General features: G+C 52.9%; 1 protein-coding gene and 2 long non-coding RNA genes across 9 annotated transcripts in view; 2 read left to right on the top strand and 1 right to left on the bottom strand.

The window, feature by feature from the left end:
* PRKCA (protein kinase C alpha) overlaps positions 1-26,983 on the top strand; it is a 301,651-nt gene that overhangs the window by 104,911 nt on the left and 169,757 nt on the right. The gene's annotated exons all lie outside the window — the stretch shown is intronic.
* On the top strand, positions 547-3,485 carry LOC147350919 (uncharacterized). The gene is made up of 3 exons (XR_015146974.1): positions 547-1,089; positions 1,582-1,646; positions 1,961-3,485. It is a non-coding gene; the product is annotated as an uncharacterized LOC147350919 (long non-coding RNA).
* On the bottom strand, positions 8,345-13,353 carry LOC147350918 (uncharacterized). The gene is made up of 2 exons (XR_015146977.1): positions 13,207-13,353; positions 8,345-11,819 (listed from the first exon to the last, which is right to left on the bottom strand). It is a non-coding gene; the product is annotated as an uncharacterized LOC147350918 (long non-coding RNA).

The raw sequence follows: 26,983 nt of genomic DNA, 5'->3' as shown, positions 1-26,983 counted from the left end.
GTGGACACGAAGCTGTGGCCTCTGTAAGCAGGACAGCAGGTGTTGAGAGAGGGCGCGGGGTAAAAATAGGCCGGGATGGGGGCGTCCAGGCTTAGGGTGGTGGCTCTTAACGGCCGAGGATGCGTTCCTGTAGCCCGCCGTGGGTCTAGAGGGCCCGCCGCCCTGCCTGTCCGCCTCACTCCAGCATGAGGCCCTGACTCCACTGTCCCTTGTCTTAGGGAGTGTCCTGCATGCCCCCGACTGGTCAGCTCCTGTGAGTGTGGAGCTCTGCAAACAGGATGGATTTACATAAACATGTCACTCTGATAGGGGGGCTGTATTGATTAGCTGCACATGAAATGGGAGTTAAATTCAAAAACTCCAAAGAATTGTAAAGACCTAATGATTTGTATTGTGTGATGAGCTAAAACCTCTGTAATTTTGTGCCATACTTGTCTTTCCATCATATGACCAGCAGCCTCTAAATAAAACCAGATGATTTCCTGCCTAAAAAAAAATAGGCTCAGATGCCCACTGCCCACTGCCCAGTCTGCCGTGTGAGTGCTGGGTGCTGCCCATGGTCCTGGGGGCTGGAAGCGAGGGGGCTGTGTCTGCGAGAAGGCCTGGGACGGGGCAGGGGGGGCAGGCTGACCCTGGGAGGGGGAGGCCACAAAGGGGATGGGGAGCTTGGCATTGGGGAGAGGCCCCTGCCGGGGCGTTTCCTCTGGTGCCCTCGTTGTCACTGAGATGGCCCTCAGCCACACACTTCCTGGGAGCTCTGGCGGGGCGGTGGGGCAGGGCGCCTGCTGCCCCCAGCGATGGGGACCTCGGGCCTGGGGGCCGTGAGCTGTGCGCCCAGCCCTGTGCTCCTGCCCCGGACTGTGTGTGTCTCAGTGAACTGTGCTGCGGTGTTTGTGACAACCACCGGTCACGCCACTAGCAAAACATTTTGATTTTTTTTACTTGAGCTTTTGAAGAAGACGGTACTGTTTGGAACTGTGACGTGGAGGTTGCCTGCCGAGGGAGACCTCAGAGCTTTGCTGAAGGCAAAGCAGAATGTGACCCACTCGCTGGCTCTCTTCTCACCTTAGAAAGAGAACGGGTCTGGTGGTGAGAGGGGAGCTGGGGGAGGTGCCCAGCTGACTCAGAAGGAACCACACGGTGACTCTGTGTCTCTGTCTGTTCTTCTGTCTTGGATTCCTCACTCCATTAACCAAGTGGTGTATTGATTCAAAATGATGAGATTTAGAAAATTAGCCACAGGTATTCATCTTTAGAAGGAAATAGAAGGGGTACATGCCTGGCTGGCAAAGCCACATATTAAATTGTAGAACTTGAGCTCTGCATGTTGGTGTCTTCCAGATTTGGTCTCTCAGTGGAGAGTCTAATGACAGAGCACGATGGGAGTTAATATCAGGGAGCAAGGTTTAATCCACAAAGATTTTAAAGTACAGAATTAGAAATACTCCCCCCCCAGCCTTGGAACAATATCTGTAAAAGGCGCTTTTGTTCATTTGGGCTTGTGTGTTAACATGCACATCATATGTATTTAAAATTCTGTTGTTTCCTAGAATAACACAATACACTTTTTTTCCTAATTAGAATATGTCCACAGAAGAAAGATGCTTTTGCTTGTCATGTTCTGGCAGCAATAGAGGCTGGAGCAGGTATTCTGCAGGAGTGGTGCTTCTGCTCCCTGTGGGGCCTGGGTGGTGGTGCCTGATGGGGAGGGGAGCGGCGGGTGAGGGGGTGAGTGGGGCCTGGAGGGATGGCAGCCCCCGCCCCCAGGGCACAGTCCCCTGTGAACACACACCCCCGTCCCTGGGCACGACCCACTCCGACCTGGACACGTTCCCCCACCCCACCCGGATTCCTGAGCCTCGGACCCCTCAGCCCCACCAAGGGCGGGCTCTCACAGGGGCCAGGACACAGGAAGGCCATGCTGTGGCTCCTGGCAAATACGACTCTGATTCTGCCTCAGCCTCACCGTCCAGGAAGCGGGATGAGAGGATGTCGCTGGGAAGCAGAGCTGACAAGGGCCTCCCGCCTCATCCCCTGTTTATATGAAGTCACAGCCCCTCTGCGGGGCCAGCACCCCGCTTCGCCGCCCCTCTGTGGGGCCAGCACCCCGCTTCACCACCCCTCCATTAACATAAAGTCACTTACAGCCCCTCTGCGGGGCCAGCAGCCCGCTTCATCGCCCCCTCCCGTAACATAAAGTCACTTACGGCCCCTCCGCGGGGCCAGTACCCCGCTTCATCGCCCCTCCGCGGGGCCAGCACCCCGCCTAGCGTAAAGCCGCTTGCACCCCTCCGTGGGCCCGGCGCGTCTCACACTGGGGGATGGGGCACCAGGCGGCCTCTGTGCCCTCGGGCCTGGCTGCTCTGACTTGCTGGACACAGCAGAGCTCAGCCTGTCTGAAGAGCCTCCGCCTTCCTGCTCTGGCACCTCCAGCACCTAGTGGGGCTTCACCCACCTCCCAGCCCGGGCACAGCCGGTCTCCAGGCACTGCCCTTTGGTTTGGGTGCCTCTGGGCAGGCTGCTGTGTCTTTGCAAGGGTCGTGGGGGGTGGGGGGGTGGGGAGTTGGGGGGTGGAGGAGGCCAGGCAAGGAGGGGGCACAGCAGAGGTCATGGGGTGGGGAGGGCTCGCCTGCTGTCTGAGCGCCCCCTGGCTCCTCCAGGAACCTCAGTGTCCCCCGTCAGCTGTGGACACCCCTGCCCATTCCTATGCCTTTGAGGCCTGCAGGAGGGCCAGGGCAGGCCTGGCTGAAGCAGTGTGCCTGAAACTCCCAAGGGGGCCCCAGACTTGGTCTCTGCTGTGACTGAACCACACACGTGGCTGGGCTCCCTGAGCAGGGGGCCCCTGACACCCCACTGAACCTGGACGGTGGAGTCCTGTCCCCACCACGTCCAGCCACCTTTGTGTGCAGGGAGGCGCGGGGGGTGGGGGCCGAGGATGCCTTCCCCATCACTGCCCCGGAGACGGAGCCAAAACTTCTTCGACCCCTCACTCCCCATTGGCTGGGGGTCATGGAGGTGGAAACACCCGAAGTTAGAAACCCCCATGCATCCTGTGGCTCAGGGCAGGGGCTCTGGGGTTGGGGGGGTGGGGCGCTCCAGGGCCCCAGGAGGAGCCTGGGGACCCCCCACCCTCCACCCGGTTCTGTGTCCCTCCCCTCTTCTGTGTGCGATGTCGAGACAGCCCCACGGCCCCCCTCTACGGCCGTCGTCTGTTCTGGGTTGAACGGGGTTGAAAGCGGGCCCTTACTGGGAGGGAGACCCAGTTACACTTCTTCCCACATGTCTGGGCTTTTCTCTACTCAGACCTAATGTTGGTCTCAGTTTTGCCCCAACACACTCAGGTGTAAACACACATGTTTCTGAGGTTTCCAGTAGGACCCCTTTAGCCTCAATGGGAGTCAGAATACTTGAGTGTTTTTTTCCCCCTGAGTCCACAGCAGTGGCATTGGGTTTTGTTTCTTTAAAAAAAAAATGGTGGGACGTGATCTCTGAGTTATTTATCAGCCCCAGTTATGGTGCGTATTCCCCAGTGTTGGGCATGAACCCAGTACTTAGGGGCTTCGGTTTCTTTCTGAAAACAGTCTGCCCCATGCTGTAGTTTCATGATGTGGTTTTAGCAGAATTAATCTGAAACTGGTTTATACAATTTTATTCAGCTGCAAATTGGTCTGTGCCAGACAAGCCAGGCCGACCATCCGCAGACCCCTCACCCACCTGGACTGTCTCTTGCACACAGCAGCCACGGCATGTGCTAAGGCCCGGGGACGACTCCGTCAGTGTTCCAGCTCCCTAAGGAAGGCCTCTCGGGGGTCAGTGTTCCAGCTCCCTAAGGAAGGCCTCTTGGGGGTCAGTGTTCCAGCTCCCTAGGGAAGGCCTCTCGGGGGGTCAGTGTTCCAGCTCCCTAGGGAAAGGCCTCTCAGGGGGTCAGTGTTCCAGCTCCCTAGGAAAGGCCTCTCGGGGGTCAGTGTTCCAGCTCCCTAAGGAAGGCCTCTCGGGGGGTCAGTGTTCCAGCTCCCTAGGGAAGGCCTCTCGGGGGGTCAGTGTTCCAGCTGCCTAAGGAAGGCCTCTCGGGGGGGTCAGTGTTCCAGCTCCCTAGGGAAGGCCTCTCGGGGGGGTCAGTGTTCCAGCTCCCTAGGGAAGGCCTCTCGGGGGGGCCAGTGTTCCAGCTCCCTAGGGAAGGCCTCTCGGGGGGTCAGTGTTCCAGCTCCCTAGGGAAGGCCTCTCGGGGGGTCAGTGTTCCAGCTCCCTAGGGAAGGCCTCTCGGGGGGGTCAGTGTTCCAGCTCCCTAGGGAAGGCCTCTCGGGGGGTCAGTGTTCCAGCTCCCTAGGGAAGGCCTCTCGGGGGGGTCAGTGTTCCAGCTCCCTAGGGAAGGCCTCTCGGGGGTCAGTGTTCCAGCTCCCTAGGGAAGGCCTCTCGGGGGGCCAGTGTTCCAGCTCCCTAAGGAAGGCCTCTCGGGGGGTCAGTGTTCCAGCTCCCTAAGGAAGGCCTCTCGGGGGGTCAGTGTTCCAGCTCCCTAAGGAAGGCCTCTCGGGGGGTCAGTGTTCCAGCTCCCTAGGGAAGGCCTCTCGGGGGTCAGTGTTCCAGCTCCCTAGGGAAGGCCTCTCGGGGGGCCAGTGTTCCGGCTCCCTAGGGAAGGCCTCTCGGGGGGCCAGTGTTCCAGCTCCCTAGGGAAGGCCTCTCGGGGGGGTCAGTGTTCCAGCTCCCTAGGGAAGGCCTCTCGGGGGGTCAGTGTTCCAGCTCCCTAGGAAGGCCTCTCGGGGGGCCAGTGTTCCAGCTCCCTAAGGAAGGCCTCTCGGGGGGTCAGTGTTCCAGCTCCCTAAGGAAGGCCTCTCGGGGGGTCAGTGTTCCAGCTCCCTAGGGAAAGGCCTCTCAGGGGGTCAGTGTTCCAGCTCCCTAGGAAAGGCCTCTCGGGGGTCAGTGTTCCAGCTCCCTAAGGAAGGCCTCTCGGGGGGTCAGTGTTCTAGCTCCCTAGGGAAGGCCTCTCGGGGGGTCAGTGTTCCAGCTGCCTAAGGAAGGCCTCTCGGGGGGGTCAGTGTTCCAGCTCCCTAGGGAAGGCCTCTCGGGGGTCAGTGTTCCAGCTCCCTAGGGAAGGCCTCTCGGGGGGTCAGTGTTCCAGCTCCCTAGGGAAGGCCTCTCGGGGGGTCAGTGTTCCAGCTCCCTAGGGAAGGCCTCTCGGGGGGCCAGTGTTCCAGCTCCCTAGGGAAGGCCTCTCGGGGGGCCAGTGTTCCAGCTCCCTAGGGAAGGCCTCTCGGGGGGTCAGCCTCAGGGGTGAGGCCGCAGTGCCGGGTGGTGAGTGCATGGACTCTGGGGTGAAAGAAGCCAGGCGGCGCTAGTGGTGAAGAGCCCGCCTGCTGTGCAGGAGACCCGAGAGATGCGGGTCAATCCCTGGAAGATCCCCTGCAGGAGGGCATGGCAACCCACTCCAGTATTCTTGCCTGGAGAATCCCAAGGACAGAGGAGCCTGGCGGGCTGCAGTCCTTGGGGTTGCAAAGAGTCAGACAGGACTGAAGCGACTTACACGCATGCACGGATTTTGGTAGCTGGGTTTGGAGATCATAGGGTCTGGTCAGACTTAAGGTTTGGGAGATGGCCAAGCCCCGAGGCACAGAGGAGCTGGGTGGGTAAGCCCCCTGCATCCCTGTCAGTGGTGCCCATGACCCCGGGCTGACCCTGCCAGGAACAGAGGAGTGGGAGTGGGGAGGGCTCCCAGCAGCAGTGGGGTTTGCAAAGGGAGGCAGGGTTGGAGGTGGGCAGCAGAGGCCACAGAGCAGCCCCTGGGGGCGGCTCTGGACTGGCTGCGGGTGGGACCGCCTGTTCTCAGAGGAGGAATGTTCTCAGCACAGACGATTCAGGGACCGCCTGTTTTCAGCTGCTCCTCTGGAATGTTCTTATTTTTTACCTTCGCAAACTGACTTCATTCACACTATTTGGCAACACAAGACCGATTTTGGAGCCTTGTTCTCTTTGGCAGGAAAAGTTCATTAATTTTAGTCGGCTCCCCACACATTTCACAAATGAGCTTGAAGAAATGAAGTGCCTGTCATTGCCACACAGACACCAGCCTTGCCAGGAGTGCGGCGTTTTCGGGGAGGGAGTTTGTTGGTACTGGGAGGGGAGTGAGTTCCCAGGGCACTCAAAGCTGCCAGGGCGATGCTGAACACAGGCACCTGCAGGCCGTGGGTCTGATCGCCCCTGGAGATGCCCTCCTCTCCTCGGTTCTGGAAATGTACAGGCTTGGCATGGTGATGGCCGTCTGGCTGCAACAGGCTTACTGGATGGCATCCGTGCCCGTGCGGGAAGAGCCTGCGGGGCCTGTGGTTCACTGTGGTCTGACCTGCACGGGGTTTTCCTCCACTTGACCCACAGAGTCCCAGGTGGGCAGAGCTAGTGCCTCCCGCTCCCCGCTCCTCTGTCCTCTGAGTTGGGGGTGGGGAGGGCACACACCTCTTACTCCCGGGCCCCCTGCACGTCAGTCCCCTCCGGCTCTCTCTCTCTGCCCCTCTGCTGGGTTTGGGTACTGTCCCCTCAAAATTCACGTCCACTTGGGATCTCACCGGGCGACCTTGTTTGGAAATAGGGGCTTGGCAGATGTGGTAGGAGAGGAGGTCACGCTGGCCCGAGGCGGGTCCGGGGCTGCTGTCCTCGTGAGAAGGCTGGGTGGCCCTGGGCGGGAGCTGCTGTGAGCTCACCCTCTGCCTCTGGAAGGCACCGCCCTGCCGGCCCCGGGTGCAGGATTCCGGGCCCCTGGGGGCCTGAGGATGCATGCCTGTGTGTGGAGCCCCCCAGCGCCTGCTGCCCTGTCGGGGCATCCGGGAGGCCCACGCCCCCACCCCCGGTCTGCGGCTGCCGTTCACGCCGGACTTCTTCCTGTCCTGCCCGGCATGGACACCAGCGGCTTCTCCTGTCCAAGGCTCTGAAGAGGCTGGGGTGCCAGACCCTGAAGTGCTGCCCACGGGCATCGGAGGAGGGGGCCCTCGGCTTAAGACCCCGGGTTGTCAACCCGCGGGCAGCCCCCTCCTCTGCTGTCTTGGGTGACGGGGGTGGCTGTCGGGGTCACCGTCATTGACAGAGGAGAAGGTGAAGGCCAGGAAACCCCCTCCCCCCCACCCCCAGCCCTGGCTTCTGAGAGAAGAGACAGGCGGCGACTTGGCCTGAGTGGAACACACCCCCTCCACCCCAGGCTCCGCTGCCAGGACGCATGCCCGCCCGCCTGCTGAGGAGGAGGCATCACACGGGGTGACAGCAACGGGGCGTGATCCCAGGGGTGCCATGGACACCCGCAGCCTTCAGAGTGGGGCTGGGGGAGCGGCTGGGTGACTTGATGGAAGACGTTTCCTGTCTGGGGTGATGCTGGCGGAGCAGCTTCCGGTTTCACCGAGAACTTAAGCAGGAAGGTCACCTTGGGGTCCTCTCCACAGCTTATAATCTCACCACTGCTTCAGGCACTTGTCCAGGAGAAGAGCTCTTAGCCGTGTGTTCCGGGGCTGTGTGGACCCAGCAGTCCTGTGTGTCCTCTGCTGGGGTTAGGACCTTTGTGCTTAGGGTGCAGAATCGGGTTTCTTAGTGGGGACTTTGTGACCGTGCCCACATGGGAGTCTCAGGCTTTGCTTCTGACGCGTTGGGTCTTGGAGAAACTACCTCAAGCTGGTGGAGAGTACGATGCCATCCCCGGGGGCTGGTGATGCTACAAGGTGGGTCCCCAGCACAGCACCGGGCTGGCCTCGAGCGCTCAGCGGGAGTGAGCCGTCATCACTGACCGGCTGAGTCACCTCCTGGGCCCTTCTGGACCTCAGTCTCCTCAAAGTCAAAGACTGGGGCCTGGTGATTTCACGGATTCCTACTGAACATGAGAACCTCTGTCGCCTCGTATCCACCAGGCTGGTTTGGAGAAGCCGCCCAGCATAAACAAGACAACCTTTAGAAACTCACGAAGGTAGTGATTTCCACACCCAGGTGGCCCGAGAGCAGTGCCCCCAGCTGCTCCGTCGGTGGGGGTGTGCCGATTTCAATATTTTTAATTTGAGATATTTTTGAGCCATAAAAGAACCTGTCTCACAGAGTCACATAGTGAGGTGTGTGTTCTTCTCTTAGGATCTTTGAATGAATCTGCCTTCTGTTTAGGCCACTGGAGTCAAGTTACATCTAAGACATTAAGGCTCAAAGAAATCTACAACTTTCTGGAACAGAGCCTGGACTCTGGAATTAAGCAGAGTACTAGAAACAGCCTTGGACAGCAAGGAGATCAAAACAGTCCATCCAAAAGGAAATCAACCCTGAATAGTCATTGGAAGGTCTGATGCTGAAGCTCTGTCACTTTGGCTACCTGATGTGAAGAGCTGACTCACTGGAAAAGACCCTCATGCAGGGAAAGATTGAAGACAGGAGGAGAAGTGGGCAACAGAGGATGAGATGGTTGGATGGCATCACTGGCTCAATGGGCATGAGTTTGAGCAGCTCTGGGAGATAGTGAAGGACGGGGAAGCCTGGTAAGCCGCAGTCTGGGGGGTCACAAAGAGACGGGATTCAGCAATTGAACAGTGAGTAACTGGAAACAGCCACTGTGAAAACCCCTAGGGGGACATTCTGATGCTGCTACTGGGCTTCTTTTTCAGGACTCTTTCAGAATCTTCTGAAAATTTACTGTAAGTTTTCTTAGGTTACTGACTTCCCCAGTTTCTATCAGATTAGAGAAAGCAAGGGGAGAAGGAGGGAAGGAATCTTTGTGAAAAGCCTGTTGTGTGCCTGCCGGGCACGCCGCGTGGGTTCCCATGTCCCTGTTTCACAGATGGGGAAGCAGAGGCTCTGAGGGGCAAGATTGAAGTCTGCCCAGCCCCGAGGTAGTGGAATTGGGATCTGAGCCCGTTTCCTTGTCTGCAAGGCGTTCTGCTCTTGGGGTAGACACCTGCATGGTGACAAAGGCAGGGAGGCTTCAGGGGATGCCGCAGTGCCCACTGGGGCCTGGAACCTAAGTGGCATGTGGGCCCTCACTGGACGACCAGCCTTGTCCTGTGCCTCCTGTTTGAGGAGCAATGGCCCTGCAGCATCTGCGGGATTGCTTCCAGGGCCCCGTCAGGCGCCAGTGCACATGGCTTCCCCGGGCGCTGAGCCCTGTGTCAGCGGGTCCACGCTTGCGGACGCATGGCAGCCGCGTGCACGGAACAGGGGATATGCGGCCCTGGCGGTGTGGGCTGCAACACTCATTAGAAATGGTGGTGGTTCCAAGTGATAACTTTTGGAAGTTGCAGAAAGTTTCTGTTTTCTGGAAAATTCCTCTGGTGGAACACCTTGTCTTCTGGTGGTGCTGGGTGAATGGGGTTTGACCGTGTTTCATTTTGGTCCTGAGACCATCTCTGCATCCAGTTCTTCCTCAGGGACATTAAGAGGCCAGGAGGGAAGTGTGGGCGTAGGCTGGGGGTGTTTCTGCTCAATTTTATGGTACATACTGATCTGATTCTCTTGGGGGTGATTTTAAGCAGACCAGTATTTGGGCCATTGCTGTTTTTTCCTTTGGGTATGTGAGGACTGCTCCCTGCCTGATCTCTGGCTTGCTTTCTTGCGCTGCAGCTGAGCATGTGCGCACAGCCTGCCGGGCACTGGTGGTCAGTGTGCCAGGGCCCCGTGCCAGAGGGGCAGCTTTGCAGCTTTGAGTAATCCATCCGCAGTCTCTACGGATGAATCATTCATGAAAGCAGGTTTCCATCCTGCTCACTGGACGCGAGCTTTTCTGGCAACAGTGAGGTTGGGGAGACTAAAGGCTTCAAGTGTCTTAGCCCCTCCCTGGGTTTATCCCAGTAACAGGTTTATGAAATAGAAACACGGATGTACAGTCTTCTCCAAGATTGTCTCAATATGTCTGTCCTTTAGAAAAGCACATCCAAATACTTCTGGAGGACATGAAGTAAAAAACTCAACATCTCATCTGTATATAAAAAATATTTCCCCAACCAGATTTCCTCCTGAGTGGTTTTGATCAACCTCTGCAGGCGTGTATTATCTTGCACATGTTAAGTGTAAGCTGACAACCACCAAGTAACAGCGAAACATTCCAGCAGGGAGATACCAGTGTGTCCTGAGCTGTGACGGACATGTTCAGAAAGCCTTCATTCTCTGGTGTTCACAATGGAGACTGGCCTCATATTCCAGTGCAGCAATCGCCCTAACTGTTTTTTATGCTCATTTCATGCTGCAGTAATTGAGGTTCTGAGAGCTCACGTGTCAGGCAGCCAGTGAGCGGCAGCAGTGATGTGAAACTATCTGGAGAAATGTATGGCAGATCGACCAGGCGCCCCGAGTGCCTAGGCTTATGTTATGACGCGTGTGCTTCTACTCAGTTGTGTCCAACTCCCTTCTACCCCGTGGACTGAAGCCCTCCAGGCTCCTCTGTCCATGGGGTTTCTCCGGTAAGAATACTGGAGTGGGTTGCCATTTCCTTCTCCAGGGGGTCTTCTTGACCCAGGGATCGAGCCTGCATCTCTTGCATTAGCAGGCGGGTTCTTTACCACTGAGCCACCAGGGAGGCCCTTATACTGGGAGTGTAGATGCTAAAGCATATTGACCTGAGAACCTGTCTGCTCAATGTAGAAGCATTTTGTGGGCATTGTGGGAGCTTGTGAATTAATTGGCAGCCAGAGAGTTAAGAATTGACACCTGCTTAATCTCCAATATGTATCAATACAAACAGCTCCTACAATTCAGCAACCAAAGAACAAACAACCCAATTGAAAAATGGGCAAAAGACCATAATAGACATTTCTCTAAAGAAGACATACAGATGACTAGTAGGCACATGAAAAGATGCTCCACGTTGCTAATTGTTAGAGAAATTCAAAACTACAGTGAGCTGTCACCTCATATCGGTCAGACTGGCCACCATCAAAAAAAAATCTATGAACAGTAAATCCTGAAGAGAGTGTGGGGAAAAGGGAAAACTAAAAATAGAACGACCTATGACCCAGCAGTTCCGCTCCTGGGCACATATTCAGACTCGCATTCTGGAAGATGCCTGCACTCCGTGTTCACAGCAGCGCTGTTCACAGCCTCAGTGTCCATCGACAGACAAGGGGATAGAGATGTGGTACACGCATGTGATGGAATCCTACTCAGCCATAGAGAAGAACAGAGTTTGCCATTTGTAGCAACGTAGATGCAACTAGAGATTGTCATAGTGAGTCAGAGAGAGACAAATATATCGCTTATAAGTGGAGTCTAAAAGAGGCACGGATGAACTTATCTACAAGAACAGACTCAGGTGTAGAGAACAGACCTGTGTTGCCAAGGGGGAGAGGTGGGGTGGGAAGAGCTGGGAGTTCGGGGTTAGCAGATACAAACTCTTAAATACAGAACAGGTAATACAACGGATAAGCAACAGGTCCTACCATACAGCACAGGGAGCTGTATCTAATGTGGGATAAACCATAATGGAGAAGAGTATCTATTAAAATGCACATGTGTGTGAGACTGAGTCCCTTTGCTGTACAGCAGAGACTGGCACAACATTGTAAATCAACTTCAATTTAAGAAAAAAAGCCGTCTCCTGGCGAGAGCGGGCATGGGGTAAGGGCTCCCAGACGACGGAGGCTGTTTTGTGGGCCATCACCGAGGCGTTGTTCATGAACAGTTCTCAGTATTTTTCAACTCTCATTCCTTCACTTTTGAAGTGAACCCCTGGCTGTGGAGCACGGGTGGCTCCCGTCGAGGTCGCCCGCTCTGGACTTGGGAGGCTGGCTGGTGGTGCTGGTGGAGGCTGAGCGGTCCTTGCAGTTTCTGGGACAGGCCCCTGCGAGCAAGGCTGGCTGGCTTTCTCGTGAAGCAGCTTCTCCCTGAAAGGACGCAGGGGAGGACATGGGAGGCTGGAGAGCAGCAGCCAGTGTCCCCTGAAGCCGCGTGCTGCCGCCTGCTGAGGCCACAGGAAGGCCCAGGCCGCCGGCGTCCACCTCCAGGGATGGGTCGTCTCAGCGGAGCAGCTCCATCTGCCTGATACTGGAATATCGTTACAGTGCGACACAGAGTGTCTTATTTCTTACAGCCTCACCTGTAGCATCTACAAATGTCTTCATGATTGCGAGTTTGTCCCTTTCTCCAAATAAGACACTCATCAACTGTTTACTAAAGCATTTAAACAGTTTTTATGTCCTTTTAAGGAAGCTTCTAAGCCACGATGTAGGTCTTCATTACCAATGATGGCAGCTTTCTTAGAATCAGTTTACGAAAACATGAACATCTATGCCTACCACCTCCAGTTTTTGCTTTCTGTGTTTCATAGCTTAATTAGGGGGATAAAATGTCATCTTTAAGAAGAAAAATCTTACTGAAAGCAGCTCATAGACTGTTGGTACAGCCTAGATAAGCACAGCGTGTAAAGGAAGAACACGTATGTTCATACACGTGTACATACACCTGTGTATATACACGTGTACGCAGGTGTTCACCTTTTTAATGAGTCACTGGCAATTGGGAGCAATCATTTTCACAATGTCAGTTTTGACCTGCAGACCCGAGCACGGCATCCACCTGGAGTGCTGAGGGTGTGCTGGCCGAGTGGTCACCATCCCCCTGGCTCCCCCGGGGACCTTGGTCCCCTAGTCCCTGTGGCTCCTATCGCATCCGCGTCTCAGGCCGAGGAGCAGCGTGGACGTCGCTTGGGTGGGTCTCCCAGCCCACGAGCACGGGTCCTCATGGTTCTTTAGGAAAGAGACGTTGGAAGGGGCGGAATGGGCCAAGGCCTTAGGGCTGGGGTCTGGGAAAAGGCGGCCCCAGGATCTGTTAGTTTCCGTGAACTCGGGGGCCTGAGAAGAAGGTGTGGGTGCAGCTTTCCATCAGGAGGTTAAAGACGGTTTGGAAGGCCCTGCCCCTGCTGGCGGTGGCTCGTTGGTCACAGGTTTGGGAGTGGGCTCTCTTCTTGGTGCTGGGGGGTGGGGGTTCAGGAGGCCTGGGGAGAGCATAACAAGGTCTGGCTGCCCGCCCCAGGATGAAGAGAGAAATGAAACCTTGGGGTCACGTGCCAAGGAGGAAGTTCCCTTGACACGTGTGAAGGTGCTGGTGCTGGGGGTGAGGACTTGCTTTCAAGGAGTTAGTTACTAGGGTGACCTGGGCGTGAGGACTTGCTATTCAAGGAGTTAGTTACTAGGGTGACCTGGGCGTGAGGACTTGCTTTCAAGGGTTAGTTACTAGGGTGACCAGGAAAGACAGGGAGACGTGGAAACCCACCTGCAGCTGCTTGGGTGAGAGAGGAAGCGGGTGATTCCACGTGGACGGCGGCCCTCTGCGCAGTCCCCTCCGAGCCCAGGAAGTCCCTCAAACCTCTGCGTGTCCACCTAGTGAGTCCCGTCGGCTCTGTTCCCAGTGAGACAGAAACACAACCTTTTCTAAGCCCTTCATTACGTTTGACTTATATTTGGTTATCTTTATTTTCGGGGGTGGTGTTTTATCATGTTTGCATAAAGTGTTGCCTGAGTCCTAGAGCCTGAGGATATATTGAATGAATGAACTTGAGCCTTATCTTGGACGTAGCCCCGAATTCCTGCCCCGTCGGTCTCCCTTTGTCACTGCGGATCTAGTGTTTCATTTCCCTGGTGCTTCTGTGCCACGAGCCGCGCTCCCCAGAGCAGAGTTCGTCTTACGCGGGCGGCACCTGTATGCCTCACAGGGAGCGGCCGACGCCCTCCCTACCAGACAGGCTCTGCGCCCCATCCTGGGGCCACGTGTGCGTGTGCACAGCCATCATCGTGGCTGCCCGTGTGCTGCCCGCACGACGCACTCGTGTCCCGGGCTCGTCACGTCACGCGGGCCCGTGTCTGCACATGACAGGTGCGCAGCAACAAGGTGCTGAGTGGAGCTGGGTTGCAATGGTGTGTCACCGACAGGACAGTCACGGGAAAATACGGTCATCACAGAGCAAAACCGGGCTTCTCAGCTCCCCGTGGCTTTAGGGGAGAACAAATGTGAAACCCATTTTCAGTCTACTGAATCCAAATGAGTCTCAAATACTGAGTAGACTGTTTTCTAAGCTTTATGGAACTGGTACACAAAACAGTGAAAACCATTTTTTTTTTAAATTATTTTGGGGGCTGCTGTGCAAGATTCTAGTTTCCCAACCAGAGATCGAATCCTTGCCCCCTGCAGTGGAAGCGTGGACCGCCAGGGAAGTCCCAAAAGTCACTTTCTAAAATGGGGTGAAGAGCTGGAAATTGGGTCAGATTTCTTTCCATACGTCCTTTCATGAAAAGCTCTGGCAAAGTTGGCTTGACCTTCGGGGAGAGGAGGGCTTACCTTCAAGGTCATCTAACAGCTGGGGGGCGAGGGTGTGGAGCAAACTCAGATGTTTCTTTGGAGGATTTGGACAGGGGAGATGAAGAGGCAGAAGACTCAGAACTGGCCCCATCAGTTTGGTCAATAAAGCTTCGCGTGTTTACAGCCGCTGAGCAACCTCTCGGGAGCCCAGGCTGGAGGCGGAAGCTCCTCGAGGACCCAGGCTTCTCCTCGGTGCGCCGTGCTGTGGTCACAGCCCCCAGGCTTGCGCAGATGTCCCACTGCAGGCACCAGGGTGGAGATATCTGAGTCATTATTTATAGCCCAGGAACCTTATCAGCATTTCTCCAATTTTCTCTTTGTCAAGGGAGCAGAAATCCATGAAAGGTGTTTCCACAGAATTGACCTCATCTTTCCTTCCTGGGTTTAGCACTCAGTTGCCAAAAAGAAGTGCAGAGTGAGCAGACTTCAGGGCCGAGGTGGGGAGGGACGGTCCAGTCTGTCTGCAGACGCCCTCCCACCAGGCTCCTTCCTGCGAAGGAGCTTCTGGGCAGAGAGGCCCAGCTCCTTGGGGTTCCTCTGTGGACCCCAGACCGTAGAGTCAGTGGAGAACCACAGGCTCCACATGCAATGACTGAGTCAGTTTTCAGAGACACTAGTGCCTTATGAAGAGGCAGCACCTCCTCTGCCACCATCCACAGACCCTGACCGCAGACTGGCCTGGTGGGTGGGAGTGGGTGGTGCCCTCGCAGAGGCCTGACCCGGGAGCACTCTCTGTCTCCTCTTTCTCCCCGCAGAGGCAGAGGGTCAGAGCTGGGGGAGTGCCTGCATCTCCTCCCGGACCCCTGTCCTCTCTCCCGGCATCAGACGTCCCCGATTGCACGGGGGGCCCCTCCCCTCCACTGCATCCTGGGACCTGGACGAGGATCAGTGCAGCTCCGGGGCCTGCTCCCGCTCTGTCTGCCTGCGGCCGGGGCTCTGACAGGCCTCCAACCTGGTCTCCTTGCGGACTTGCTCCATCACCCCCACGCACGTCCTGGCCTCACTCAGGTTTACTTGCCTGGAGCGCGGACAACCCCCTGCCCTTCCACTGGGCTGCTCGGCTGGCTCAGGCCCGACTTCTCACCTGGGCCCCGCACATCCCTGCCACCCCCGACCTTTCAGCAAGGAGACACCTTGGGCCCAGACCCGCGGTAAGCACGGGCCCCTCTGTGCAGCTGATCTTCACTGGTCTTGCCGATCAAATCCAAGTGCGATAGTCGGAAAATCAGAGCCTTAGCGTGGCCATAGCCGCACCCACACTGAGCACCCAGGAGCTCCGGTTGTGGGAAGATGACCAGCTCCCAAGGGTGCTGTCCTGGTGGACGCTCTGACCCTCGGACCAGCCCCCGGGTTGGAACTCTGCCTCCCCGAGGATTGGCTGGTGACTCAGCCCTTCCCTTCTTCCTGTGCTGTTTCCTCATCTGTGATAAAGGCACTGAGCTGGAGCTTCCTGAAGACTGTTCCTGCTCCTTATCTCCCTTGGGCAACCCCGTTCAAGTGTAAACCCCGTGGTCGAGCCAGGAGACCCTTCTGCAGCCTCGGATGACTTGTCTCTTGTTTTCGGGTGTGCCTGTGTGCGCACACGGATGGAGACCCTGGACCGCTGGCAGTGTGGCTCTTGGGCCCTCTGCCCGGGGAGCCTGCCTCCTGCGGGCGTGGTTGGTGGAGGAGGTGGTCTAGCTGAGGGTCTGATGGTGCTGAGGGAAGCGGGGCTCCAGGGGACCGTGTGCTTATGCAGCGAATCCGACTGGAAAGGACCAAGTTCACGCTCCACCTTTAGCTTTAAGATGTGCCCTTGAAATTGTCACATGCCAAAAGTAAGATCCCCCACCCCCACCAAAGAACCCCCCATTGATATGTTGATTGTGCCAGTCCATTTCCTTCAGCCTAGGTGGTTAATAGTGACACAGGGTTATAGCAGGAGACGGCTTTGGTGGAACTTGGCGGGTTTCGGATTTCAGGCAGATTCGCAGACTGTAAAATTGCTGTGGAATCTGGGCGGAGGACGCTGCCCAATGGTGCTGGGGTTGGAGAAGCCCGTGTGCTGGACGACAACGCACCAGAAACCACCGGAGAACATATTTCAGGCATCCCCAGACAGACCATCTCAAGATAACTCAGAACAAAATCTCAATCCAGAAAATCTAGGGGGAAAGCATCTCAAAAGAGCAAAAACATGAGAAAACTATTTTCAATTTGGAAATAAGACATAATGGGACGCGTGGCCTTTCAGTGTTGTTTGGGGCGCTGCTGAACCAGGCCAGCCAAGGATTCAGGGCTTTCCTGGTGGGTCAGTGGTAAAGAACCTGCCTGCAATGCAGGAGACATGGGTTTGATCCCTGGGTCAGGAAGGTCCCCTAGGGAAGGAAATGGCCACCAGTGTTCTTGTCTGGAAAATCCCATGAACAGAGGACCGTGGTGGGCTGCAGTCCATGAGGTTGCAAAGAGTCAGCTATGACTGAGCGACTAAACATTAGCTTTTTAAAATAACAGTTCTCATCACATGGTAAAGTTCTTTTGTATTTATGTGAGATGAAGAACGTTAATTAATTGTGTCAATCCTTATGTTGTATGCCTTAAACGTATATGATATTCTATATCAATTGTCTTGCAATAAAACTGAAAGAAAAATAGTTTTAAACAGCAAACAAAAAAAAAGATAATTCACGATACACAGTCATTTGAATTCACGTGACACGCAGTCACTTGGATAGCCTGCGAGGCCTGCAGCACAGTGGCTCCTACTGTCTCAGACTTGTGCAAACGCCGACACAGTCTAGTGTACATTTTCACTCCTCCCCAAAGCCTGTGAACATGACTCCCTCCCATTCTCTAAGACAGCGGTGCCTTTCTTGTTTTGTTCAGTCATTCAGGTGTGTCCAATTCTTTACAACCTTGTGGATTGCAGCACGCCAGGCTATCTCCCCAAGTGGTCAGACTCATGTCCATTGAGTTGGTGATGCCATCCAACCATCCTCTGTTACCCCCTTCTCTTGCATTCAGTGTTTGCCAGCATCGGGGGCTTTTCCAATGAGTCGGCTCTTTGCATCAGATAGCCAAAGGATTGGAGCTTCAGTTTCAGCATCAGTCTTTCCAGTGAATATTCAGGGTGGATTTCCTTTAGGATGGACCGGTTGATCACCTCGGTGCGTTTCTTGGTGGGCTGTGATCCTTGTTGGAGCGGCTCCACGGCCCCTCAGCGGGGAGCTGAGAGGTGCACAGACGCTGAGATGTATTCCGCTCTCGTTTGCAGCCAGCTTTCCTTCTGCCTCTCACTGTGTTTGGACGTCTACCCGTTTATAAGGCTCTGGAGCGCGGTAGCAAGTGGGCACCTGGTAACCACTGTTGCACTCTTAGCTTGGTCCCAATTTTAAACTCTTACAGACAATGCTGTTATAAACCCCTCTGTGCCACGCATTTTTGTGTGTATCTTATGTGTGCATTTTTAAAAAGGGAATTGCTGAGTGTGGAATTGCTGGTGTATAAAACCGAAGGGCTCTAAGCCGATGACATTGATCTGGTTGTTCCTGCTTTCTTGGTCTTTGGATTCTTGTTTCTGCTTCTGTCCTTGAGCATTTCAGAGTTGGGTTTTCTCATTTCCATATAGACCCATGAGGTTGAGCACCCAGCACCATAACTCAGAGAACTGTGTTAAATACCTGCTAGGCTCACATTGTAACAAAGCAAGTTTGATTCTAAATACACGCTTCCTAGTTTTCTCTTAACAATGATTCAAAAAGCACTTCAGAATCTTGTACCTTGTTACTCTGAATATCATCTTTAAAGTCATATTTTTATAAATTTAGTTAATGGTTGAAGAATTAGGAAAAATGTACATGAACAGAAGGGGGGAAAGTGGTGTAAAGTCTCCCCGAGCACCGCTGTCCACCGGTTTCCCTGTGTCCTTGTAGACTCTTCTGCCTGCAGACGCGTGTACAGCGTTTAAAATCCACAAGTAGCTCTACATCACAAGTAATCTGGATAACAACTTATTGTGTTTTAAAACTTATTTTGCCTTATATTTTCTGGCATGCAATTTAGAAATGTAATACTCATTTTGTAAGGTTGACTTTTTTTTTTAAATTTTCTTGTTCTTTCTCTGCCCAACGTCCTTATTTACATGAAAACTTTCCTGGTTCCTTTGTGGCAAGTCCTTCCCTTGAGCTCTGTCACCGCTACCCATGGGCTTAGGAGCCCCTCGGACGCCTTCACGTCTCTTTTTTGGACTCTTCTAGCCTCATTGCTTAGTAATTAATGTCATGTTCCGTATCTCTGATGCTTTATTCATTCCCAACATACTTGATAAAAGAGAGGTAATTAATGTATTACGGCTCCTTGTGAATTGTTGTCCAAGATAAACCAAGGGAAACACTTGGGTAGAAATTTACATATTAATGTGGACTGACTTTGTCACATAAGCTCCATGTAATCTCGAGAAAATGAAAGCGTTTTATTTAGGGAAACTTTCCACATGTGTTTACCTCTAAGAATTGAACACTGCCGCTGCCTGTGGGCACCTTCTAGTTTCAGAAGTGGCAACACTGTGCTTGCCTCTGTTACGGCCTCTGCCTTTCTAACTAAACTGTAATATCCTCCTTTCATTCGGAGGCAGTTCTTACCCCATTTCCAACATTGATTGAAATCAAAGCCAAACCAGACATTAAATATGAAACACTTTTTCCCTAACTTTACCCACAGGAGCTTTGTAATTACATGTCATGCCTAAATCAAATTTTTAAAAAAAGCACTGAATTCCAAAATTAGAGTATTTACTAAGGGATTTGGAACAACTTCATAATTTCTTTCTGTGAACCATGACCAAAAGTAGTTATTTTCTTGGTTGATATGAATCACGTTCCTTTCCATCAGGACTTGAGTTTTCCTCTGACCACCGACCTGCCTCCAAGGTTTACGCGAAGCAGCCCAGGCCTGTTTTTATCATTTCATGTGGATTTAACTGTCGGCTCCGCCGCTCACTCAGTTGGGGGAAGTCCCCTGGCCTTTTGTCTTCCCTGAACGTGACCTTGCATCAGAGCCTTTCTGCAGGTGCTCACAGACCACGCTGGGAAGACTTGACTTCACCTACTTCCTGATCTTAAAGTTACCTGTTTATGACTCTGTTTTCCAAACCAGGCTAGAAGCTCTTGAAGCGACCTGAGTCTCATTGATCTTTCCCATCACCAGGGCCCATACCCGCCCTGGGATGTAGCTGCTGCTCAGCAAATCGTTGACCAGAATTTAACTAAACTGAAAGCGTCTGTCCACTGCCTCTGTTTCTTTATACCCTGCTCTCCTGCTAATTCCTCTATTTTATTTTTTAAGTTTAATTTTTTAAAAAAAGTTTATTGAAGTATAGTTGATTTACAATATGCTGTGCTGTGCTCTGTCGTGTCCGACTCTTTGCAACCCCCATGGACTGCAGCACGCCAGGCTTCCCTGTCCTTCACCATCTCCTGGAGTTTTCAAAAACTCATGTCCATTGAGTTGGTGGTGCCATCCAACCATCTCATCCTCTGTCGTCCCCTTCTCCTGCCTTCAGTCTTTCTCAGCATCAGGGTCTTTTCTAATTAGGTGGTCTTCGTATTAGGTGGTCAAAATATTAGCACATCAGCATCAGTCCTTCCAGTGAATATTCAGGGTTGGTTTCCTTTAGGAGTGACTGGTTGGATCTCCTTGCGTCCAAGGGACTCTCATCTTCTCCTGCACCACGGTTTGAAAGCATCAGTTCTTTGGCGCTCAGCCTTCTTTATGATCCAGCTCTCACACTGTTGAAAGCTCCCTTTGTGAGGCGCTCCCACCTCACAGATTTTAGGCTCCAGTCTCTGCTGGCTTCTCTCCGGAGCTCATCTCTGGTCTTCCGCTGAGTCCTCTTCCCAACACTCCAGCACATCATCTTTCTTGAAACTGCATTCAGGATTTTCACCGTCTCTTCTCAGGTGGCTTTTGGCATCCCATGCAGACAGAGGTCTGTGAGGAACAGTGCTTTATGAAACCCCACGTCCTTCTGTGCCTGCCAGCCGTCCTGGCTTTTTCCTCGGAACTTCACGGGTATTTGTGGAAGGTGTGGCCACATGAACAAACATGCAACTTTATTTTGAAAGTCAATGGATATAGATTATGAAATGTACGAACTCCAGAAAGATAGACACAGCTCTTGGCTTTGCCCCGACCTTCAGCTTGTAACCAAGTGGCTTGTTTACTGAACAAATATGTGCTGAAGATGTTGACTCTTCGTGAGGCTGCTAGGATAGCAGGACTTGGACTTGAGGCTTAGTCTGTAGCCTTGGATTAAAGGAGAGACAAGTTGAGGCTGGGGAGAGTATAACTTCATCACTCACCTCCCCGACTCTGCCCAGAAAAAGCTCCCAGGGGGCACAGTTTGGGAACTACAGCAGTGGAGTCTTTCTGAGCTCTCCCCAGGGCTGTTATTCTCAGATACCCAGTGATGTTTACAGCCTTTTAAATTGGTAATAATCTTCATGGAGGTGAATGTAAAGGTGACTTCCCTGAACTCTGGGTCCCTTGAGGAAGACAACTGTTTGTTTTCTGGGTGGCTTAATATTTGTGTAGGAACATGTGTTATATCATCAATAAAGATTGAGAAAGTGCTTTACAGAATCAGCAAGCATCAAGCAAATAGAGTCATTGTTATGCTTTTGATTGCAAACACTAGCTAATACATAAAGCAGGACATATAAAAAAAGTCCATGATTTTTACGTTGGGACTCCTGATAACCCTTCTCTACTGAACCCTTTAAGAATTCTGACTTTATTAAACCCGTTGATAGCTGTGAGAAGATGAGTCTGTACCAATGCCCCTGATATTTTTAAATCGCACCCTTTCCATTTCACATCAGCAATTTAGGTTTGAAATAACTTTTTTTGCCTACAGTCACCCGTGATCTTTGTGGGCCTTTAGTTTTCCCCATGGAAGTGTGTGCAGAACCTAATTCACATGTTTGTTTATTGCTCACTGCTGCTTTGGACTTAAAGCTGAGCTCACTGTTCACTGGTGATGCAGGGAGTTTTCAGACACGAACATGCTGTCCCATGGAGCTCCTGGCGATGATCGCCCCCAAAGCCCTTCCAGCCTGTTCCTGTTCATCCCCGTGGGTGAAATCTGAAGTTGACTTTCGTACGAAGCTTTGCCTGGATGCTGCAGACTTATCTGCTCTTAGCAACTGGGATCCATTTGAGAACCGGGGTGTTGCTCTGCTCTTAAGCACACATATGCCGTTTGAGTATCATTTTTATTTATTGAATTATTAACTTTCTAGATACTGCCTTGGTTTTTGTGTATATATGTATGTGTGTGTGTATATATATATTATGTATATGAGTGTATGTATGTATATTGTTGTAGTTTAGTTGCTAAGTTGTGTCCGACTTTTTGTGACCCCATGGACTATAGCCAGGCTCCTCTGTCCTTGGGATTCTCCAGGCAAGAATACTGGAGTGGGCTGCCATTTCCTCCTCCAGAGGATCTTCCCAACCCAGGGATTGAACCTGAGTCTCTGGCATCTGCATTGGCTTTGAAAATGGTCTACATCAAAAATAAATAAATAAAGACAAAGGTAAAAGCTGTTCAATAACATAAAATATACCTTGGTCTTTGCATTATAATTGAAGGAGAGAGAAAAGTGGGAGATAAAGGGAGGAAGAGGTGGGGACAGAGAAATGACAGATGCCTCTTCCTTTACATGTCCTTCTTCTTAACTGGCCTCCGCGCTCCTGAAAGGCAAACGCTCTGTGTCTTGTCCATCTAGGGGAGCAGGGGTGGGCGGTAGGTGCTTTATAAATGTTTGCTGAGGAATGGAATGAATGAGTGAAGTTATTATACGTTTGTAAGTTATTATAAGGCTGACTAAGCCTTGCACAGACACACTGAGAAAAACACATTATTTGGCCAAACGGAGAAAAGGCGAGATCCGTGGGTTACACTTCCTGACGCTCAGTCCCCCTGGAGCGAGAGTCAGGCTCGTCCCTGCTGGTGCTCCAGGCAGGTGGAATGCACTTGTGAGCTGGAGGTTTCGTCGTCACTGAGAATTGAAGCCTGATTCCTGCGTGTTTTTACTGCCTTCCATCCTTCCAGAATCCTGGACCTGCAGCTTCTTTTCCTGCCTTTCTTGGGAAGATTTGGGGCGGCCTTACGCAAGTGGCATGAGCTTTGCCTCTTAGAGCCTCGCGTCGTCATTACAGCAGGCAGGCCCCCGGCCTGCTCCACTCATTTCCACCACCTTTTGGTCTTTTTTGTCATTTAGGACTCTTTCAGCTGCTCGGTTCCAGTGGGCATTAGCAGTAAAAAGCATGTACTTAGGAGCTGCTGTGTTCAGGTGCATTAAATTAGATCATATGTATGAAGGGCAGCTGTATATGAAGAAAATGAAAAATTTAGAGTATATGTCATTATTTTTTAAAATCTTTATTTGGCTGCACCAGGTCTTCACCGCAGGTGGCCTCTCAGTTGTGGTGCGTGGGTTCTAGTTCTCTGACTGGGGTGGAACCCGGGACCCCTGACTGGCAGCACAGTCTTAGCCACCCAACCACCAGGGAAGTCTCAAGAGAATGAAAAATTTAAAGGGTATTTGATGGATCATTTGTTGTTGTTGTTGAGATGCTAAGTCTTATCTGACTCTTTGCAACCCCGTGGACTGCAGCACAACAGTCTCCTCTGTCCTTCACTGTCTCCTGGAGCTTGCTCAAACTCATGTCCATTGAGTCGATGATACCATCCAGCCGTCTCATCCTCTGTCATCCCCTTCTCCTGCCCTCAGTTTTTCCCAGCATCATAGTCTTTTCCAGTGAGTTGGCTCTTCACATCAGGTGACCAAGGTATTGTGGGCAAGAATCTCTTAGAAGAAATGGAGTAGCCCTCCTAGTCAGCAGAAGAGTCTGAAATGCAGGGCTTGGGTGCAGTCTGAAAAGCAGCAGAGTGATCTCCGTTGATGGATCATAGACATGCATAATATGGAAGCGGAATGCCAACCTGACACAGACCTGCTTCTCTGTCTGCCTGTCTGTCTCTCCCTCCTGGTCTTCTCTGCTCTGTTTCACCCCAGGGCTCTCCTCTTGGCTTCACCGTGGCCACACTGTTGGCCTAGATTCTCTGGCCAGGAACACGAGGGCCACCTCTGGTCTCTCCCCTTCACACCTCACGTTCAGTCCCTCAGCTCTTTCTTCAAAATACATCTCAGCTCCAAGCAGGGAGTGACACAAAGGAGACAGCATGTGTGGGACTTGGTGATAGAAAGCTGAGGAGGGGGTCATAGGCAATTCCTCTGGGGAAGGGGGAAATGTTGAATATTGGGGGTTTTGACACAGTTTACTCGGGAGAATGTGCACAGAGGCTTGGGCAGAGTCAGCGTGCTGGCTGCAGAATGGCAGATCGCACGGTGTGACAGAGTGCGTTGATTCGGCTTGTTTTCACACAACTTTAACATGCATCACACAAGAAGACCGTTTTTATTGTTACAAACCTAAACCAGTAATTTTCTTTTAATATGAGAATGGAATATAGGCTCAGGTTTTCGTTACTTTCCCCGCAAAGCTGAAAGCAGTTCGCTCGCCTTAGAGGTTTTCCTTTCACTGTGTTCTGATGTGACGTTACCTTTCATTAATCCCTTCCAGCTAAGCAAGATTTAATTAAAACCATCTCACGTGATGGCAGCCATTTATGTATTTAAAAAAGGAGCTCTCAGAAGCTTGGCTGCCTGTCTTCCGCTCTAAATGAAGTCAAACTATTAAATTTAGTAGGCTCCTTTTTTGAATTGCAGGTTTGTTACGTAATGGCTTTTACCCCATTAATTTTGGACAACGGGACTTGTATGCACATGTTCCATTTTACATGACTATGAGCTGAATTTGAAATGATATGGACTTAAGACTTGAGGGTGAAAGGAAATTATTGTTTAAGCAAAATGGAAGGTGATACCTAAGTATGTACTTTCTCCCCTCAGCAAGCCTGTGATCCATGTGGTGTGTGAACAGGGATGACCCTGTTTTACACGTAAAGAGGTGACAGCCGGTCCCGAGGATGGGGTGGAGAGCCGGGCTCTGGGGGTGAGGCCCTGGTTTCCATCCCTGGTGCTGATGCTGACCCTTTGCACAGAGACGTGAAGGTCGGAGGAGCCCATTTCTAATCCTCTGAGATCATGTGAGTCCTTGGCTCTGAAAACTCATTTTTTCCCGCGTCTCCCCTCTAATCTGGCATGGACTTTATGTAGAACCTAATGAAATGGAAGTAAATACTTCCTTGGTTTTGCAGCCAGGTCCACTGGGAACAAAAAAAGCCGTAAATCTACATAAGCAAGACTCCATGTCTGTGCATCTTATTTATAACTTCATAAATCTCACTCCAGGTTGATGCATAAATTATATCGTGGTGAGCCTGGGATGCTACAGTCCATGGGGTCGCAAAGAGTCAGACATGACTTAGCGACTCAACAACAAAAGTGTGTGTAACTTAGAACTTGAGATTTTAACCGTGTTTACACGCACAGCTCGGGGGACTTAGTGCACACAGACAGTACAACTGTCACCACCAAGCACTTCCAAAACCTTTTATCTTTCCAAGCAAACTCTGTGGGCTTGAATGGAGAGGGTCTCCCTGCTCCCTCTTTGTAATCAGCAACCCCCCGCCCCCGGGGCGGGGGTGGGGGGAGCAGGTTCCTTTTCTTTATCTCATCTCTGAGTCCTTGAACCCACCTGGATCACTCAGGGGGGAGCAGCTCTCTGGGGGCTTTTGCTGCCCCTTCAGATTATATTGTTCAGTGCGGGCCTGATTGCAGGATATGACTGGACTGGGGATTCCAGGTGTACAGTCTATGCAGTTCCCGCTGGAGAGCTGAGCGCACTGGCAGGCACAGACACCAGCCTGATCTGTAGGGGTTTATCAGCTGTAGCCTGGACTAGAGGAAGCTCTCGAAGGCTGGCGCGCTGAGCAGGGACTCAGCATGCTCCGTGTCCGCTCCACATAGCGTCTCTGTAATGAACCGTGGAGAGGAAACGGGCCCTGTGGCCCTTGTCTTCCTCATTCCGCGAGTGGAGCCGAGTCCGTGTCGGGGAGAGTGGCTGATGGGCCTGGTCTGAACGTCCGCGCTGCTGTCCGTCAGTCCTCAGGAGCCTGCGATGGGGCCGGACACGGCCGGGAGGCCGCGGCGCTGGGGCGGTGAGGGCCGGGGGCGCCTCTGTGGGGTCTCGCCCCGGGAGGCCCGCAGCCAGCACCTCACCCAGGCTTCCCTGTCCTGAAGGGAGGCCTTCGCTAACCGTCCACCTGCCGGGGGGCAGCTCCCTAAGTACCCCGTTCTGCCTGCTCGTGCCCAGCCTGAGGGTTTTGTTTTTAAAGATACGCTTTTGCATTGACGTTGTATTATGACTATCTTAAAGCTGTTTAAAAAGAAAGCAGTCATCCTTTATCCTGCTTCCCTGACACGTACACCCAGAGCTTCACGCTCTGGGTTTCTCACACACACACACGCAGTGGGCTGGACAAAAGGTAGCATCATAACATCACAGAAAAACCTGAAGGAACCTTCTGCCCAGCCCGTGCTGTGTATTCACTTTTATATACTTACTAACTATACTTGGAGCTATTTTTCCAGGCAGGCGTGTCCCTGGCACCATGTGCAGACCCTGCGTCTCCTTCATCACCTTTTCCTCTCCCGTCCACCAGTGTGAGGTGGGCAGGGGCGTGGGGCCCAGCAAACGTTAGTTTGGCTCCTGGCTCCTCTGCACGGAGAGGTGACTGTCCAGAAGACCCGTGTCCATCTGCCCTGTTCATCGCTCCGTCTGTCCGTCTCTCCCACCCCCTCTCCTGTCTGCAAACATCACGAGCTTATACAGACTAGACACCAGAGATGAGTGCAATGCTTTCCCATCCATAAGACACAGATGTCGGAGTGTATTAAGTAGCGCTGTGAGGATTCAGTGAGATGCGTGACCCGCGGAGTAGCAAGCCCTTGGCAGGAGGCTGACAGGCAGTGTCTGTGGTCAGCCGGCAGGTCCTCCTCGGGGTCCCTGGCATCTCACGCCTCCGTCTCTCACAGGTCGAACAGTGATGGCCATCACTTTCAATCCTAGACTACCGAGGACGCCCCCCTCCCCAGTCCTTAGGGCCCTGACCTGTCCCAGCGAACCCTTCCCGTCACCACCATCCGCCCGTCAGAAGCCGAGGAAGGGCTTTCGTCACTCGGGTTCAGACCCTTCGGTGGCTGCTCGTGCTGCACACAAACGCCCTGAACGGCCCCACCAGGCCTCTAAGTGCCCCCTCGATCTTGGGGTCTCGGCTTGCAGAAGAACTACCGCCCTCTCCCACCCTCTCCTGCCCTCTTCAGTGGGCCCTGCCTCCTGACGTGTGTGCAGGAAGGTGAAGCATCCTCAGCAGCAGCAGAAGAGAGCCAGGGCCTGGGGAGGTCTCGCTTGCCCTCTATGTAGGACTCACCCAGAATTTCTGAACGAATGTTGTTTTTTTAGCTGAAAGTGAAAGTGTTAGTCGCTCAGTCGTGTCCAACGCTTTGCGACCCTATGGACTATAGCCCTCCAGGCTCCTCTGTCTACGGAATTCTCCAGGCAGAAATACTGGAGTGGCAGCCACTATGGAGAACGGTGTGGAGATTCCTTAAAAAACTGGAAATAGAAAAGCTGTACAACCCCACTGCTAGGTATACACACCAAGGAAACCAGAATTGAAAGAGAC

Source organism: Bos grunniens, chromosome 19 (genome assembly GCF_055505025.1).
Source record: "Bos grunniens cultivar Pamir isolate PY7600 chromosome 19, Bosgru_T2T1.0, whole genome shotgun sequence".
Classification (NCBI taxonomy): Eukaryota; Metazoa; Chordata; class Mammalia; order Artiodactyla; family Bovidae; genus Bos; species Bos grunniens.
This window is presented reverse-complemented; position numbering and strand designations above follow the sequence as displayed.